The sequence below is a fragment of the Schistocerca nitens genome, chromosome 1 (assembly GCF_023898315.1).
Source record: "Schistocerca nitens isolate TAMUIC-IGC-003100 chromosome 1, iqSchNite1.1, whole genome shotgun sequence".
NCBI lineage: Eukaryota > Metazoa > Arthropoda > Insecta > Orthoptera > Acrididae > Schistocerca > Schistocerca nitens.
Genome location: NC_064614.1, coordinates 205,516,955 through 205,535,325, shown reverse-complemented (window position 1 = coordinate 205,535,325; position 18,371 = coordinate 205,516,955). Strand labels below are relative to the sequence as shown.

The following is an 18,371-nucleotide window of genomic DNA, read 5'->3' as shown; positions in this document are numbered from 1 at the left end:
AGTAGCGATTGACCGTGAATAAAGAAAAGTGTGAAGCTATACACATGAGTACTAGAAGAAATCCGCTAAATTTCGATTACACGGTAAGTCAAAAACCTGAAGGCTGTAAATTCAACTAAATACTTAGGCATTACAATTACAAATAACCTAAACTGGAATGATCACATAGATAATGTTGTGGGTGGAGCAAATCAAAGACTGCGATTCATTGACAGAATACTTAGAAGGTGCAACAGGTCTTCTAAAGAGACCGCTTACACCATGCTTGTCGGCCCTATCCTGGACCACTGCTGAGCGATCTGGGATCTGCATCAGGTGGGACTGACGGATGACATCGAAAAAGTTCAAGCAAGAGCATCTCGTTTTGTACTGTCGCGAAGTGGGGGGAGATAGTGCCGCAGACATGATACATGAATCTGAACGACAATCGTTAAAACAAAGGCGTTTTTCGTTGCGACGGGATCTTCTCATGAAATTTCAATCAACAATTTTCTCCTCTGATTGCTAAAATATTTTGTTGTCACCCACCTACATAGGGAGAAATGATCATCAGGATAAAATAACAGAAATCAGGGCTCGCACAGGCTTCCACAGGCATACCGACCTTCATTGCACGCCAAATGTTTGCCTGTATCCCAAGATATTAGCGACTGGCCTTCCGTTCACAGTGAATCATTGCTATTTATTATCTGGCCAAGTCAAAAGTTAGGCCTCCCAGCACTTGTGATCTGGTATGCTGACCTAAAACATCCGTGTCGTGATTGGCTGTGTCTAGATCTCGATTCTATATTTGGCGTTTTAAAGTCTCACCGCGATTTTTTTCTACGACTGAATGACAGCTATTCAAATGTGCATCCTCGTCTATGTACTTACTCCACAGATCACCATACGGTGCATGGTGGAGGGTACCTCGTAACCTGGTACATTACTAGTCACTTGCTTCCCTGTTAGACTTGCAAATGTAGTGCGGGAAAAACGACCGCCTATATGACTCCGTGTGAACCTCAATCTCTCTGATTCATCTCCGCGTTTCTTGGGCGAAATGTCCTTTGGTGGCAGTAGAATCAGAAGGAAGGAAGGTGAGGGTTTAACTTCCTGTCGGTTGCATTAGAATCGTTCTGCAATCAGCTGAAATTTTTGGTTTTCTAATTTTTCTCGATAGAGTATCACGAAAAGAGTGTTGTTTCCCATGCAGGGATTCCAATTTTGAGTTCAAGAAGCACCTCTATAATACTCATGTCTTGATGAAACCCACCAGTAACAATTCTAGTACCCCGCTTCTGAATTGCTTCTATGTCTTCCTTTAACCTGAACTGGTTGGGATTCCAAACACTGGAGTAATACTCAAGACTGTTCTGTATGCGGTGTCCTTTTATAGATGAGCTACACCGTCCTAAAATTCCTCTCATAAACCGTGGTCGACCGTTCGCCTTCCCTAATATCGCCCTACGTGCTCGTTCCATATCGAAAAATGATGCTTAAATATTTTATTGACGTTCTGTGTCAAGTAGCACAACACTAATACCGTATTCTAACACTACAGGATTGGTTTTCCTACTCCTCTGCACTATCTTACATTTTATCTAGAAGTCGAGAAATCTACATTTATCACACCAAACAGAAAATGAATAGAAAATCCTTCCTTTCTCTTTTAACTCACTATTTTGCCTCAAATCTGAGATACTTCGGAATCAGTTGCAAACTGAACCGATCAGATCCTTCCTCTATTTTGCAATCTTGCTACTTTTACGGACCCATTGAGAATCGCTTCCTGACTGAGATCAGCTTTTTATCTTTTCCGGAAGTATCACATTTAAATCGTAAATAAACCGCCACATATAAACACCATACTAACCCGCTGTAGCACGGGTCTTTGTGTCTTTGTTACCGATTGTAATAGTTATTTGTGTAACTATATAGCCGTTATAACAACTTCTGCGAGATGATATCTATATCAGCTCTGACTGATAAAACTCAAATCTCGAGCTGTTTACAAACTGCCAACCGTGTTTGCTCCTGTGAGTAAACGAAGTAGGCCTAGCGGTTGTAACTGTTGCCATAACCCAGTCCAACGAATAAAATTTAAAATGGCGCTGTTTCTCGTAGATAAATACCCAATAGGCAAAGAAGTGGCTTTAGTAATTATGTAGAAATTCGAACAGTGAGACAAAACAATGAAGTGAATACTCTTCTTGTGCACCTAAAAAACGCACTTAACGCAACCACTCATGATTTAGCGCTCTTACTAGTTTAAGATTTCATGGAAACAGTTGATAATATAACACAGTAACTAGAAAAAGCACTAACCCATTTACCTACTATGATTTGTCAACAAAAGTGAAATTTCGCTCATTAATTTTAGGAGTAGTTTTCCGCATTTTAATACTTCTCACAACACTCAGTTAAGGAAGTTCAGCCAAGAACTCAGCCAATCACTATTGGATATTCCTTTTCTAACACGCGCACTTTTACATGACCCTTACATTCTGACGTATTCCATGACCGACATAGGGATAAAATACTGCATTGAATTAGCATTCAAATCGTAAAGGACCTGTCCCAATTTAAACTTACTTATTATTTTGCATAAGTTTTAGTATCTCCCTCTTTCTCAAAATTGCCTGGTATCCTGTCTCACTAGCGCACTCCGTCGACAAACGTTAAACGTTTACAAAAGTGAAGAATCAGCCTGTGATTTATTGTCTTTATACAATGAAAGACGTGTTTGTATATGCCATCAATGGCAGTACAAATTTTGTTGAAATGCGCTGCTACTGTCGATCTGCGTGTACCGTCTCCTGCCGCCGGACAAAACGTCGTTTTGGCACCTTGCTTTCTGATGTACTACACATATTTGCCTTAATACTGACATAAATAGGCAAGCATCAGCAATTATACACACATATATTTCAACAATATCTTCTGCCCTCCATATAACATTCATAAAATACTTGATATGTTGCCGGCCCGAGTGGCCGAGCGGTTCTAAGCGCTTCAGTCTGGAACTGCGCGACCGCTACGGTCGCAGGTTCGAATCCTGCCTCGGGCATGGATGTGTGTGATGTCCTTAGGTTAGTTAGGTTTAAGTAATTCTAAGTTCTAGGGGACTGATGACCTCAGAAGTTACGTCCCACAGTGCTCAGAGCCATTTGAACCATTTGAACTTGATATGTTACTTTCAATTTAAACAATGTACTGAAACACAGAGAATGCAAACTTGACTGTTCTCTTTGCAAGTGACATAGTGATGTGTTTGCACAGGCTGACCGAAAAGGAACAGAGCAGATGCTGTGCTTCAAAAGAAAGATTGGTGGTAGCCGTAGCTTTTAACACAGTGTGTGTTATGTCGGCTGATACGCGTGAAAAAATGCCGCTTCACGCATGAAGTTGTAATACATTTATTCTTTACTGCTAAGACACCCCTACAATCGATTCAAGCTAAGTAAATCCCTGACACCTGGCAGCAGTTTAGACAGTTTTCAACTGCGAAGCGCAAACGTCTATAGAGCTATGTAGAGGTGTTGCCATAGAGACGTTTACAAAATCTCGTTGTAGGCACGCGAAGCAGCTGCTCCTAGCTCACAGGAACTGATTCATAATTTCAAAGATGTTTTCATGAATACATGCAAATGAAATTTTTTCGATATTACACTACAAACGCAGTTCATTTTTTGGTTTTCTTTCTAATAGGAAATTTTCAAAATACGAGGGCGGTTCAGAAAGTAACCTCCGATTGGTCACAGAGCGGGTTGTGGGGGGAGTAGTGACGCCATCTGTGCGTTCACGCACTCAACAGGTCAGTCGGCATCAAGCCGTGGTCGAGTGAACGTCGTACCTGCGCTAGTTTAGTTTTTGTGGCAGTTTGAAATGTGTGCTGCAATAGAAAACCCCGCCAAATGTGAAGTGCGTGCTGTCATAAGGTTTTTTACAGCCAAAGGATATTCTGCAGCAGCTATTCATCGTGAGCTTTGTGCCGTGTACGGACCAAGAGTTATGAGTGAAGGAGTTGTCCGTGAATGGGTACGTTTATTTAAAAGTGGACGAGAAAACGTTCATGATGAAGAGAGGAGTGGTAGACCATCATTGGTGAGTGACGAACTCGTTCAGACAGTTGATGCAAAGGTTCGTGAAAATCGACGTTTCTCAATGTCGGAGTTGTCTACTGGTTTTCCACAGATTTCTAAGACTCTCTTGTACGAGATAGTGACAGCAAGATTGGGTTACCGTAAGTTCTGTGCACGATGGGTGCCCAAAATTCTTACCGACCACCACAAAACTCAAAGAATGGCCTCTGCATTAGACTTTCTGTCACGTTATGAGGACGAAGGAGAACCATTGTTAAACAGAATCGTGACCGGTGACGAAACCTGGATTAAGTACGTGAACCCTGAGACGAAAGAACAATCAAAGATGTGGGCACATTCAAATTCGCCTACCAAACCAAGAAAAGCCTCGCAAGATTTTTCTGCCAGAAAACTGATGGCAACGGTGTTTTGGGATGCCAAAGGGGTGTTGTTGGTTGAATTCATGGAACGTGGTACGACCATTAATCAAGACGTGTACTGTGAAACAATAAAAAAGTTACGACGGGCTATACAGAACAAACGCCATGGTATGCTGACTTCCGGTATCGTTTTTTTGCACGATAACGCCCGTCCTCACTCTGCTCGCAGAACAACGGCCCTTCTTGAGTCCTTCAAGTGGGACGTTATCAACCATCCACCTTACAGCCCAGACCTGGCGCCAAGTGATTATCACCTCTTCATGCATTTGAAGAAATGGCTCGGGTCACAGCGGTTTGATGACGACGAAGAGCTCAAAGATGCGGTCACAGGCTGGCTCCAGGCACAAGCGGGTGATTTTTATGCAGAAGGAATTTCAAAGCTTGTGAAGAGATACGATAAGTGCCTCAATCGCTATGGAGACTATGTAGAAAAATAGTGCAAAGATGTAGTTGTAAGATGTATATATTAAAATATTTTTATTTAACTTGGTGTATTTTTTTAAATCAACCGGAGGTTACTTTCTGAACGGCCCTCGTAAATGCTCAGATAATGCTGGGTTTGTCAGGTAGTAATATATCATTCCTGTACCAGTATGTTAAGAAAAATTAAGAAAAAAACCGTCGACACACACACGCACACGCACACGCGCGCGCACACACACACACACACACACACACACACACACACACACACACACACACACACACACACAAAAGTTGATTACTTGCTTCATCTTGCTTTAGATACGAAAAGGAATGAAATGTCTAGACTCCGCCAGCTACATACAATTAATTTTTCATGTCCCCACTTACTTAACTGATATTCCAAACTTACTCTTGTATAACAGACGAAGGACGAATGATAAACATAGCATCTCACATACATAACGTTTTAATAACTGAGTATTGTACTACATTGTCCTCTGACAGCCCTCGGTATCATACTTTGAGATGACATACATTCTTGTTAACTTGTTCTTTAGCCTTTTGCGTATGACGTCATGACCTCGATGTTTCAAAATATTATTATTTGAATTGCAATGTACAGTCAACTAGAGAGTCAAACTGCAGAAACTACAGAAATGTGAGCCTTCCAGTGTCGAGTCCCTCCTTTCCCATCGTCTTCCACGTAGAAACCTGTCTTCTCCGATCATTAAGTGGCATATATAAAATAACGAAGCGTAGGTAAAACTTACAAATAACTAGCGGCTTATTATGAAGTCTTAATCACTGCAGACAACACATCGTATACAATTAAAATTACACAGAGTCTTGCAATAACAAGCACGTCAGCTTTATCAGAAAATTTCACATTTAATAAGGCCTCTTGAAACACTCAACATTTTGATAAGAACAACCGAATTGACATCCATTGTCAAACAAAGCTAGTACTCAACTTGTGACTTGATACTAATCTTACTGTTCATGCAATGTTATAAACACTACATCTGTCGTCGAGTTTTCGGCAAACTATTGAGTGCAATAATTTGTCACAATCAGTTAAAATCCGATATACCTCCTCATTTCATCGTGAATTTACTTCTTTTCCTTACAACAGCAAAAGCCAAATCAGAGCACAATCTTCCACAATTGCTCAGAAAACTGTGGACAGACAAAGCGTACAGAAACATGAAGCTGTTCTCAGTATCTCATAAATTTCTGAACACCCATAGTATCTTCAAACTCCACGACATAACCTCAGCAGCCACATTCTTCTGTTTTCTCATTTAGAGGAAAATTGTAAAGAGATTAAAAGCTGTGCCAAATTATTGAAGAGTGTGTCACAAGACAGTTTTCAGAGTGTTCTTTCACGCAGATTTGAAGCTTCAAGGCCAGAAACACAAGATTTTTTCTAACAAAGTAAAAAATATTTCTCGAAACGTAAAAATTTCACTCAAAGTTGCAGGTGACACCACCGCCTGTCTTTATTACCTCACCTAGAAATTTGAATTAACTACAATATTTACAACCAGGGCTGGTCGGGGAGGCTATTTTACAATGTTTACCCTCATTGGGAAACTTTGTAATGATGCTGAATGCGTTGATTTGGTACAAAATGAGGCTAAAAAACTAATTTTTTAAAAAATGTTGTGGTTCACCAAAATATCAGTGCATTCACTACAGCAGGCCTCTAATACGTTTTCTATTCCAGTAATAACATGCTCTCGTGGATTGCTTCGACGTATTTTATTTATAAACTGACAACGGATACAGGTAAATATATTTATGTATCATAAAGCATTACTTTCTTATTACATCTCAAAATACAATCAGAAAATAGACAGAGGTCTATTTTGCTCTGCAGAAATGTGAAAGCCTTACATCAAGGCAACCCGCTTCTGAAACGACATTTCCGGTTTTTTTTTTTTTTCATGATCTCAAGTAGATGTATATCAGGGAACATCCTGGCTGTTGGTGATGGCACAGGCTTTCGTAATCTGGGACGTTTTCTCATTGTTCCCTTTCGTCTTCACTCTCTTCTTTCTCTCGTATACTCTCTTCACTATCACGGGTTTATTATGAGAAAATAATCAATTGTTTGATAGTGTATGGTATATTAGCACTTGTTAAACACGTTCTAGTACGATATTACTACAAAAAGCAGAAATTATCTTTCTTCTCGAAGCCATGCTAACACTATGATAAAGATATATATGACGGTAGTATCTGTTCCCGAAAGAACAGTTACCGTGGATGACCATGCAGCTTTGCTAGAAATGAATGATAATTAAATGGACACCCTAGCTGCAACCAAGCGTTGATATACTTCATTGGGGACATGTTGAAAATGTGTGCCCCGACCGGGACTCCAACCCGGGATCTCCTGCTTACATGGCAGACGCTCTATCCATCTGAGCCACCGGGGGCACAGAGGATAGTGCGTCTGCAGGGACTTATCCCTTGCACGCTCCCCGTGAGATCCACATTCACAACATGTCCACACCACTACATTCGTAGTGCGCCTAATAGATGTTTGCCCATCATACTCACTACTCGTGGCAGATTAATCTACTACCGTCATATATATAGTTAAAATATGGCTTCCCGGCCATTGACCTTCTTGTGCGAACGCACACGCTATGCCCGAACTCGTACGGGACTTGGTAGATTAATCTGCCACGAGTAGTGAGTATGATGGGCAAACATCTATTAGGCGCACTACGAATGTAGTGGTGTGGACATGTTGTGAATGTGGATCTCACGGGGAGCGTGCAAGGGATAAGTCCCTGCAGACGCACTATCCTCTGTGCCCGCGGTGGCTCAGATGGACAGAGCGTCTGCCATGTAAGCAGGAGATCCCGGGTTCGAGTCCCGGTCGGGGCACACATTTTCAACATGTCCCCAATGAAGTATATCAACGCCTGGTTGCAGCTAGGGTGTCCATTTAATTATCATTCACTATGATAAAGAGCTTCCTTCAGCTAGATGCAGGAATCTATTGGAAGCATGTAGAAAAGAAAACAAGTGATTCACAAAAAGCACGTGGTGTAAAATACACACTGTAATCAGGCAAGTTTAATTAATTGCCTCCGCTATAAGAATAAAAATTGGATATAGCATAAATCCCCGTGTTCACTTACGTCTGCGATTTCTGATCGGGGTCCTTGTATTACTTCTGTACTAATTACTAGTATACTTTGTGTTGTTATACACGTGAGTTCTGGTGCTGAATTTGCATGTTTTGTATTCGTAATTCTTCTTGCAATACGTTCCATAGTGATTTTGTCTTACGTTCCTCGTTTCTTAAATTTCATACTTTCATGGAACATCGCACTCAGTATCCATAAATATGTCTGTTGAAAGAAATTGTAGTAACTGAACTCAGGCATACAGGCTTATTATATTTGCACTACAATAAATACGATATTCTATCACAAAAAATATCGCATACAGTCAAAAATATTGATTTTTTTATAGACAACGCACTCTGGACCACTCTGTGGGTCCTTCATCAAGCGACTACCACAGCCTCTTCACGCTGTGCTTCGAGTTTCTGTCACGGAATTTATGAAAATGTGTGTGCTAGTTCAACTAGTTGCAATGTTTGTTGTAAGAACAAATTAAGGACATTCACACACTCTACAAATAAAAAAAGTTACAGCTTTAAACATGAAATGAAAATTGTTGCTGACTGCAGAGCTGGTAGGACGAGGTCACCAAACGTCAGTAGCACGTTATGGGAATGATCAGTTTGTGTGATTGCTTTAGGCATGTAAAATAGCATAGCTAACGAAATAATCCGTTTATTAAACAAAAGATACGTGGTAGAAGATCTCTATCAAGAACCAGAAACTTATTTGCAGTTTTTAATGTTATATGAAAGATTTAACCAGAGAATCGATCTTAACCTCTTTGCATGGTGTATTAGAGACAGTCGTCAGTGCCATGGAAGTTACTTGTGGCAGCCTATAGCGTGCCATGTCGGCAGCTAACAGTAACTTAATATGTTTGCAGCACAACCATAACGTTTACGTGTTACTTGCAAATTAGGTAACGATTGTAAGTAAAGCTTCTTGCATTCCTTGCGAAATACAATCCAAGAGAAATTCGACGAAGGCTATAAGTAAGACCGATTGTTTACTACAGCTTTAAATTTTCGTTGTGAATAATGATTAAAGGCATATAACTAATCACAGAGATTAATAAAAAGCAGAGAAACAGTTTTAACAAGGGCTTAAAGGACTCATTGAAGTATTAACCATCAAACAATGAATCCGAAGGTGCCTATTGCATCAAAATATAATGTCCGCGGGTACAGTGGTTTTCTTTCTGTGATAGACGCACGGATTCAGACTACTTCAGGAGTCTGCCATCTTTAATTTAACATCTGTTTTACCCCAGTGCATGACAGGTATTCGTTCACCTTGACTCCTCGACATTTTCTATAATCGTATCTTATCTCAAATTCTTTACAGTATCTTCTCTTCGGAGAGCTGTGCAACCATTTGTATAACATAGGAAATTCGTTTCTAATATGTGTTCTCTTAGCTTCTCTCGATGCCAGTGTCTCTGCCTCTCTTTTGTACATTAAAGTAGACACAGAAACAGCTCTGTTGAGCTCAAGGTATCTATCGTTCCTTCCGTACCCGTTCATGGTAATTTTTAAGAGTTCGGTGTATGATGTCATAACAATACCGTTGAGTGTTTAATTTATTAGTAGCTACATTGTTATTCTCGATCCACAGTACTTTACACCGCATGTAAGTGATAAAATTAAATAATGTACACACGACAACATTGTGTACACTTTTGCACTTATAACTGTACCGCAAACATCTCTGTTCGAGTGGGAGGCGCAAGGCACTTTAGACATAATCATTCATATTTTTCTTGGGCAGTAATTTTCAAATAACTCACGGGAAGCAGGCTTATTGCTCTTCTAGATCAATCATAATGTAAGGAAATGAACGTAGACCTTCAGGAAGTTAGTAATATAAATTCTGATGAGCGAAAGATTTGCGTTGACAGGCTGCTTGCTTCAACCAAAAAAATTCTTTTCACTACGTACCCCACTGCAAATAAATGATTTATTTATGTATTGAAGTAATTCTTAAACGTACAGTTCAGATGCAATCCCTTTATCCGTGCTAAATGAATTCATTTTGTCTGTCCTAACAAAAAGAAGTGCGCTGCAAAATGTCATTAAACAAAGTACGCAAAATTCAATGATTTTTCCTTGAACGATTCTGGTTCATTCTTAACCCGGTCCACACATGCTCTCTTGTTGAAAGTAAACATTATGAGAACCTCGGTTGTACTATAGTTATCAGGTTTATAATTTAATGTCTTTGAAAATTTTGTTACGTCACGTATGCGAAGTTGGTTCTCGTTTTGTAAATTTTGAGCGTGTATGCTGCCATAGAACATAGAATAGTGGGTGTTGAAGCAGTTTCCAGAGAATTTAACAGCAGTTGCATAGTGCAGTGTGAAAAAGTGTTCACTTTAAAACGTGTAACACAAATAAATATACGGTGAATTCCTCTCATTCAGTCAGACCCCACTTAACTTTTCCACGCATTTAAGGTTTTAATAATTATAAAATCATTTCAAGTGTATTTCCATGAAGGTCGAAGAAATGGAAACTAACACTTCTCGTAAGTTTAAACGAAGAACGTTTTGTATTTATCTTACTACATAAAATGAACAATGAGCACAAAAAGAGGCCCCAGTAGGAAACCAAGAAAATCTGGAAGAGGCATCTGAAGATGGATTTTCAATAAATCCGAACCAGTATAGGTTTGTTTTAAATAAGCTCTTTCAATGAAATGATTGCTATTTTAAATTATAAACTTTATACATATAATTCTGTAACTTCAGGCAAATTTGCAACAGTGAAACCTAACGATAAACGGTTACACTATTTCGTATAGTAGCATCAGTAGTGAAGTTTTCCTCGTTCTTGATGCTCTGGCTCTATTTCCATCAGCATCAACACGATCTCATTGTCTTCATTTGGTGTTACATAGAATATTTCTGTAGAGACAGCCTACTTTTCCTTGATTTTTCCAAGTGCCCTCATTACTGAGAGAGTCCTCCTGTACTATACTACAGTGGTAATTCCATTCTTTCTGCTAACTGAATTATATTTTTTTCTTTTATAAATACCCTGTACTTTTATAATTTTGATGTTTCGGGTCTTTCTGACGTAACTTCATTACAACTGTTCGGTCTGCTCTCTGAAACTTGGATATGACGTCCCTGATGTTGGTTTCTAACCTGTTGAATAATTTGCTTTTCGTAATGCTGGGGAAATGGTTATTTTTTTATAAAGGTTCACGGTCATTTGTTTCTTTGTTTCGTTTTTGTGCTCCGCGTTTTGACAGGTTTTCATGTGAATCACTATTGTCTTCGTAAGCCACACCACAGCCTAAATAATTAATTTGATTTAATAACTGTATTATTTCATAATTCACATTTTATGTAATTGGGAAATATTTCCAACAGAAACAGTTTATATCAGTGACCACATTCTCCACAAATTCTTTTCAGAACTCGATTTTCTTCTTTAAGACACCTTTTTGTTGCTAGCAGTACGGTATGATCTGTGCGTAAAAGGCAGTTCAAAGAAATGTGCATATAATCTCCAAAAATACTGGAAAGATGAGTGAAATGAGAAATATATTCTGTCCTCCTTTTCTGTTGTGACAGGTGTTGTCAAGATGTAGTTATTGTCTACAGACAAATTTTCGTAAAGTTTATTGCATATTATTTGATTATTCCCCCTTTTTTACAAATTGCTAAAGGTTTTCCCTAATTAACGTAATAAATTGCTTGTTCGAGACAAATTAATACTAAATGAGTCCCACTGTAACACTCTTTTTTAGCAGTAATCTGCCGTAACACGTACGACAGCAGTTGTTAAAATCCCTTTTCTAAATTCCATTTCTTATTCGCGTACGGTGGTTTCCAATATAGCTTTTAGTTTGTCTAGAACTGGACATTCCTTATATGCTGCATCTAATAGACTGAGTCCTCATAATCTATCATGTATTAAGATCACAAGCATAGTAATACTTTGATCTTTGAGTATAACTCCACTTTTCTAGCACACGGTGAATACGTGGTTATGTTTTGAGGATTATTTTTTATTCATCATATCAAGAACACGAAGTGGAGTTTATCATATTATCGTTAGTCTTAAGCATGACTAATAAAGTCTATGACCGATTGTTTTTTGTGGTTTGGTGTGGAAAATAAACATTCTGCACAAATTTAGTTTAGTTATTTTGTTACTTTATTATCCTCAGTAACATTTAGGTTGATTACAAAGTGACGAACGACGAACCAAAAATTAACCAATATATGGTCTGCCATTATAGTTACTGCCAATAACTTCATAATTGTCTCTTCGAATCTAAAGTATACGGGTATGCCCTGAATGTTTGCACCACACCGAACACATATGACGAAAGAGTTGCCTAGCCACAAGGCGGCTCCTATCTGGAGAATTTTCAAGACACAGCGTACAACGGCTGCTTTTAGCAATTTCTTGTTGGATCACCCTTCACACAGAAAGATTCATACTTTACCTTTTATATTTAACTATGAGTTGTCTAACGAACGTACACCTGGCATCCCTACAATGTGCAGTGGAGTGTAGATTCTGGGCCTCTTGCTGCGTTTACATGCAAGAAAAATATTTTCTCGAAGTGAAAACTGCCTTACTGCGTGTGAAAATGCATCTATAAGTCTAACTAAATCCCCAGTAGTATCATTTGGTACACTGACTTTTATAATATTAGGATAGAAACCCGCGAATTTTTACACTTGCTGGAGTGACACGTTGGGTAATCAACATGTTATTTCCTCACTTTCAGGACTGATTCCAGCTGTATGTGTTTTGTGGAACAAGTCTGAACAGCTTTACAGACTTCCTTGATGTGTGAAAATTTAAGAAAGCTGTAATACTGCTCACTACAGTGGTGCTGAACATTAAGTGTCACGGAAACCAGCTCTGTTAAATAATCCGAGGTCACCCTGTTCTTGTGTCTGTGGTAGTTCAACAGTTCGCAAATCGACAGAATTGGTGGTTTTTCGTACATTTTTTACAATGTTAATATGCATTTAGTGCAGGTGTATTTGGTATTTCCTCTTCAGTTTCAATGAATTGTAGTACAGTGAGTATAGTCCAATTTCTCCTACTCGTTTTCAACTTCAATGTGGATATAATAATACACACTAGGTATTCTATAATATTGTAGCTTTTTCGCACACACAACAATTAATTTAGTTTGAAAAAATTGGGGAAATTGTGAATCTATGGGTTGTAATATTTTCCAATGTTATAGACACCTCTTCCACTTCAAAGTTTTCAGTGCATTAAATAAAAGTGCGGTATTAAATTGTGTATTCGTCCGTACTTTCTAAATATCACGATCGTGCTGCAGTGTAGCGGCTTACGGGTCTCACGGACACGGGTGACCATACTGTAGGTGCAACCACATCAGAAGGTATCTGTGGAGAGACCAGATTAACATAAAGAAGACGTTATTAGTAACGTTGAAACCTAGGGAAACGATAAAGTTAACCTGCACCTGTAGGCTGTATATTCTTATACAAACAATATCAGTTGCTGTCGCTGCATAAAAATGTTAAAAATTATAAAATTCGTGTCAGCCAAGGCCCAGAAAGCAGCTAATAAGTACGTAAATGTTACGCATAAGATCTGCAAAACAGGTATGGCCATCACTTTTATTAAACAGAAGACGTTATTACTAACGTTGAAACCTAGGAAAACGCTAAAGTTAACCTGCAACTGTAGGCTGTATATTCTTATATCAACAATATCAGTTGCTGTCGCTGCATAAAAATGTTAAAAATTATGAAGTTTTTGAACTGGGGCGTCAAACTATTCAGCAGTTGCAGGGTCAATAGTCTGGATGGCTGACGGTTCTGGCCTTGCGTCATGAGCCAACACTATCATGCTGTAACCAGATCTTCGTAATGGTTTATTGCTGATGACATCCTACAGCGTAGAAAGTTCTCCCCCATTCATCTCCGGATGTGGATTAGTCTGGAGGTTGTTACTGAGAAGCGAAAAGATTTGCCGTTTTACGTGTAGAATCGTGGAGTATTACATCCATTACTCGTGTAGGTAGATCTCAAAGGGAGAAATAATGGATAGGCTTAAGTAACATGTAATGGGAACAAAGCATACCTTTTTCTGCTCAAGTGAGTACTGTTTATTAACATCAAAACAAATAGGGATAACGACGAAGCAGATCTAATAATGAAGAAAAAACTGAATTGAGTTTAACTAAGCAAAAGAAATGAAATGATCGTATGGCACTGTTGGCCGGGAGGCCCCATGCGGGGGAGTTCGGCTGCCGTATTGCAAGTCCTCTTTAGTTGGTGCCACATCGAGTCAATGATGATGAATATGATGATGGACACACAACACCCAGTCCCCTGGGGGGAATCGAACACGGACCCACTGCATGGAAGGCAGTAACGCTACCGCTACGCTACGGAGGCGGACTTAACTACGCAAATCGTAGCGAACAGAATATCATAGACAAAACTTACACAAAGCCACGACATATCTCTGTAATATAAGTACATATACAGACGGTCCGACAAGTTCCGAAAGTGCTTTTATTCTGAAATTATAAGCCAAGTCAGTACAATGACTATTGTTCCAGCTTGCACTAACAACTGTAAACAACAGATGTGGTTTCTGCCAGTCACTTGTTAGCAGGCAGTCTTAAGGGGCTCCGGAACGCCATATACTTGCAATGTTAAAATAACGCTTATAAATTACATCTTTCCTCACAAAGTATTTGAGGTAGGAAGTTGAACTTTTTACAGATTATTTATTAGAATATGGGCTACAACTTAACACAGGGATTTTACAAAATTTTAGTTCAGTTATTAAAGATGATTTTTTTCCAATTGTAATGAAAATTCACAACATTTTTTTGCAATTTTTTATTTATATATTCAAAAATATACAGTTTTTTGGAAAAAGGCTGTGTTCAATTATGCAGAAGGTGCTGTGTAACATTTACTGAAAGTTTGAAACAAATATGTTTGGAAGATCCTCAGAAAACATGTAATTAGTATGAGAAAATAAAAGTTTTGGGAATCGAGCGACAAAGATTGGATTAACTTTTTAGTGCATTCCAGGTCCATAGGATGGATTATCTTCATCCTCTGCAAACTCCTCCTCCAGCTTCCTCTTGTTCCTCCTCCTGTTTACTCTTGCTTGTATTTCTAGACTCTTTACAGCCCTGTCTGCAGCCCGAAGGCGTTCCTTGTCTAAAGCAAGCATCGCTCGTACCATGTTAGAACCTATCTTCATTCCCATATTTCTAAATACCTTTGGCTTTCCAACATTTCTCCTTTTCTTAAAAGCCTTCAGAAGATTTCTAATAACTTTACTTTTACTCATTATTATACTTCAACAAAACAGAGACTCAAGAAACAGAATTAATTACGAATATTTTCGAGATAACGACAGAGTAAATAAACATGAAACAATCGACATTCACACCAGCGATATATATTGAACCATCACAGGTTAGACACAACACATACTTTATCTCACATCACTAAAATGTACCTGATGAACACGGACGTTAATAATAACTCCATTTGACAGCAGTTTAACAGCGCCACAGTGGGTCACGCCCATGTAGAACACATTTCAAAAAAAATTTAAAAATAGTTGTACTCTTCGGAATTGAATAAATTATATATCTATTAAAAGGTAATAGTCTGCAGATTCAGAAAACGCAAAAAAGTAAAAATTGAACTTTTCATGATTTTGAGCCTTTCCGGAGCCCCTTAAGCAGTTTTCGTGCAGCTGTAGTGTGTCAACGTTGATGCGTCACAATTTGCAATGAAGTAACTTCTCTATATCGTGTTAAATACTTTTAACAAAGATAAAAGTGTGTCCAAAATTTGCCCTGCAAAAGAAACGACACACGGACGCATGCTGCAAGTGATTAGAATGCTAAACGCTGACAGCTACTTCCTCGAAAACGTGATCACGGGTGACGATACTTGGTGCTAATCTACCACAGAACGACAAAGTGCAGAAATCTGCATGAAGTGTCAACGCTATGACGACATAACCGACACTGAAGCCAATGTGACGCGCGAGCTGAGCAACATCCCAAAGAAGCACTTTTCTGGCAATTTCATATGGCTCTATGAACTTTTTCTGTGTTGTACTGCAGTGTATAACAATTGAAGCACTACAATCACAATCTTAACTTTTCTCTTTTTTAACACGTTTTTATTAGTTCGTTTTCTTGTCTCTTTGTTTGCTCGATGCAAATTTTGCAATTGATTTAAACTAAGTTTCCGATGAGCTAGACGCTTGAAACTTTCAACATAGCTCAGATCTGGATCACCAATGCAATATTAATTCGCTTTCGTGCCTGCTGTGTGTCGGAGGGCACAATCTGTCTGTCTGACTGTTCAGTAGAAGCCGGCCGGAGTGGCCGTGCGGTTCTGGGCGCTACAGTTTGGAACCGAGCGACCGCTACGGTCGCAGGTTCGAATCCTGCCTCGGGCATGGGCGTGTGTGATGTCCTTAGGTTAGTTAGGTTTAATTAGTTCTCAGTTCTAGGCGACTGATGACCTCAGAAGTTAAGTCGCATAGTGCTCAGAGCCATTTGAACCATTTTGTTCAGTAGAAATTCAGCATTTGATTACAAAGTAACCTTTCGATGAGCTAGTTAGTGACTTGTAAGTTCCTACATTGTTCAGAACTTGATAACAGTACAATATTAAATGGTATTCGTGTCTGGTGTGTGACGGAGCGTACTTAGTGTACCACTGTTAGTTCTCCCCTTTTCCTGTTCTTGTGGCGAATGATTCGCATTAAGAATGATTGCTGGCAAGCCTCCGTGTTAGCTCAGTTCTCTCTCATTTTTACTTCACGGTCTTTTCTTGAGATATACTGACGAGGAATCAATATATTGGTTGACTCAGGTGAAGGGAAACCTGAAATGTACCACGTATTTGTTGTAATCTCATCAGAATATTGAAACCAATTGAAAAACTTCACACTCACAGGACTAAAAAGAAGAAAATGATCGTTTAATTATTTTCTTAATATAACACGTTTCAAAAAAGTACTGAACAATTTCTCCTAGCTTCATGCAGATGTCTAACCCCATACAGACAGATTAAAGTTTGTCCTTGTGAATTTTTAATAGCTACGACAATACTTGTAAAATTCAAAAGGAAATACGTGGGGCGCATGCTACAGATAACAGTAAGCATCGTAGAGAGTAGCTGTCGTTGAGGGGGTAATTACAGAACGGTTCATATCATATGCAGTACCAAAAAATTGTGAGTAACTTAGGTGAACAATTGATGTACCAGTTTTGTATTGCATGCGCCCCATGTTTTCGTTTTGTCAATTTATGCAATAAATTGCAGAGAACTGTCACAGCTGCATTATTAATTTTCTTCATTACTTGATCACTAGTTTCAATTGTTACAAGTACTACCACAGATGTTAAAAATTCACAAGCACAAATTTTCAGGATTATCTGCGTGGGGTGAGGAATGTGTATTGTGCCAGGAGAAATTACTTCATGCTTTCTAGTCCGTTTTAAAAAATGTTATATTAAAAAGTTTATTATTTAAATAATTATTTTACAAACCATGTCTTGAAACTTTTTGGACTGCAGATAACAAAGAGATTGAAAAAGGTATGGTGAAAGAAAAGGAGGCCGTAGAGAATACATTGCTCTAACAAGGGAACCTCCCCATCGCACCCCCCTCAGATTTAGTTATAAGTTGGCACAGTGGATAGGCCTTGCAACACTGAACACAGATCACTCGAGAAAACAGGAAGAAGTTGTGTGGAACTAGGAAAAAAATGAGCAGAATATACAAACTGAGTAGTCCATGTGCAAGATAGGCAGCATCAAGGATAATGTGAACTCAGGAGCGCCGTGGTCCCGTGGTTAGCGTGAGCAGCTGCGGAACGAGAGGTCCTTGGTTCAAATCTTCCCTAGAGTGGAAAGTTTACTTTCTTCATTGTCGCAAAGTTATGATCTGTCCGTTCGTTCATTGACATCTCTGTTCACTGTAATAAGTTTAGTGTCTGTGTTTTGCGACCGCACCGCAAAACCGTGCGATTAGTAGACGAAAGGACGTGCCTCTCCAATGGGAACCCAAAACATTTGATTGCAAGGTCATAGGTCAACCGATTCCTCCACAGGAAAACACGTCTGATATATTCTATACGACACTGGTGACGGCATGTGCGTCACATGACGCGAATATGTTGTCGACTTGTACACTTGGCGACTGGGTAGAAAGATTCTTCTACCTTGCCCTATTTAGGTTTTCTTGTGGATGTGATAATCACTCCCAAAAAAGTGATGAAAACTTAAGAATTTGT

The 18,371-nt window shown here is 39.0% G+C and overlaps 1 non-coding gene across 1 annotated transcript; it reads left to right on the top strand.

The window, feature by feature from the left end:
• Window positions 1-7,753: 7,753 nt before the first annotated feature.
• On the top strand, window positions 7,754-7,828 carry Trnat-ugu (transfer RNA threonine (anticodon UGU)). The gene has a single exon. It is a non-coding gene; the product is annotated as a tRNA-Thr (tRNA).
• Window positions 7,829-18,371: the final 10,543 nt, after the last annotated feature.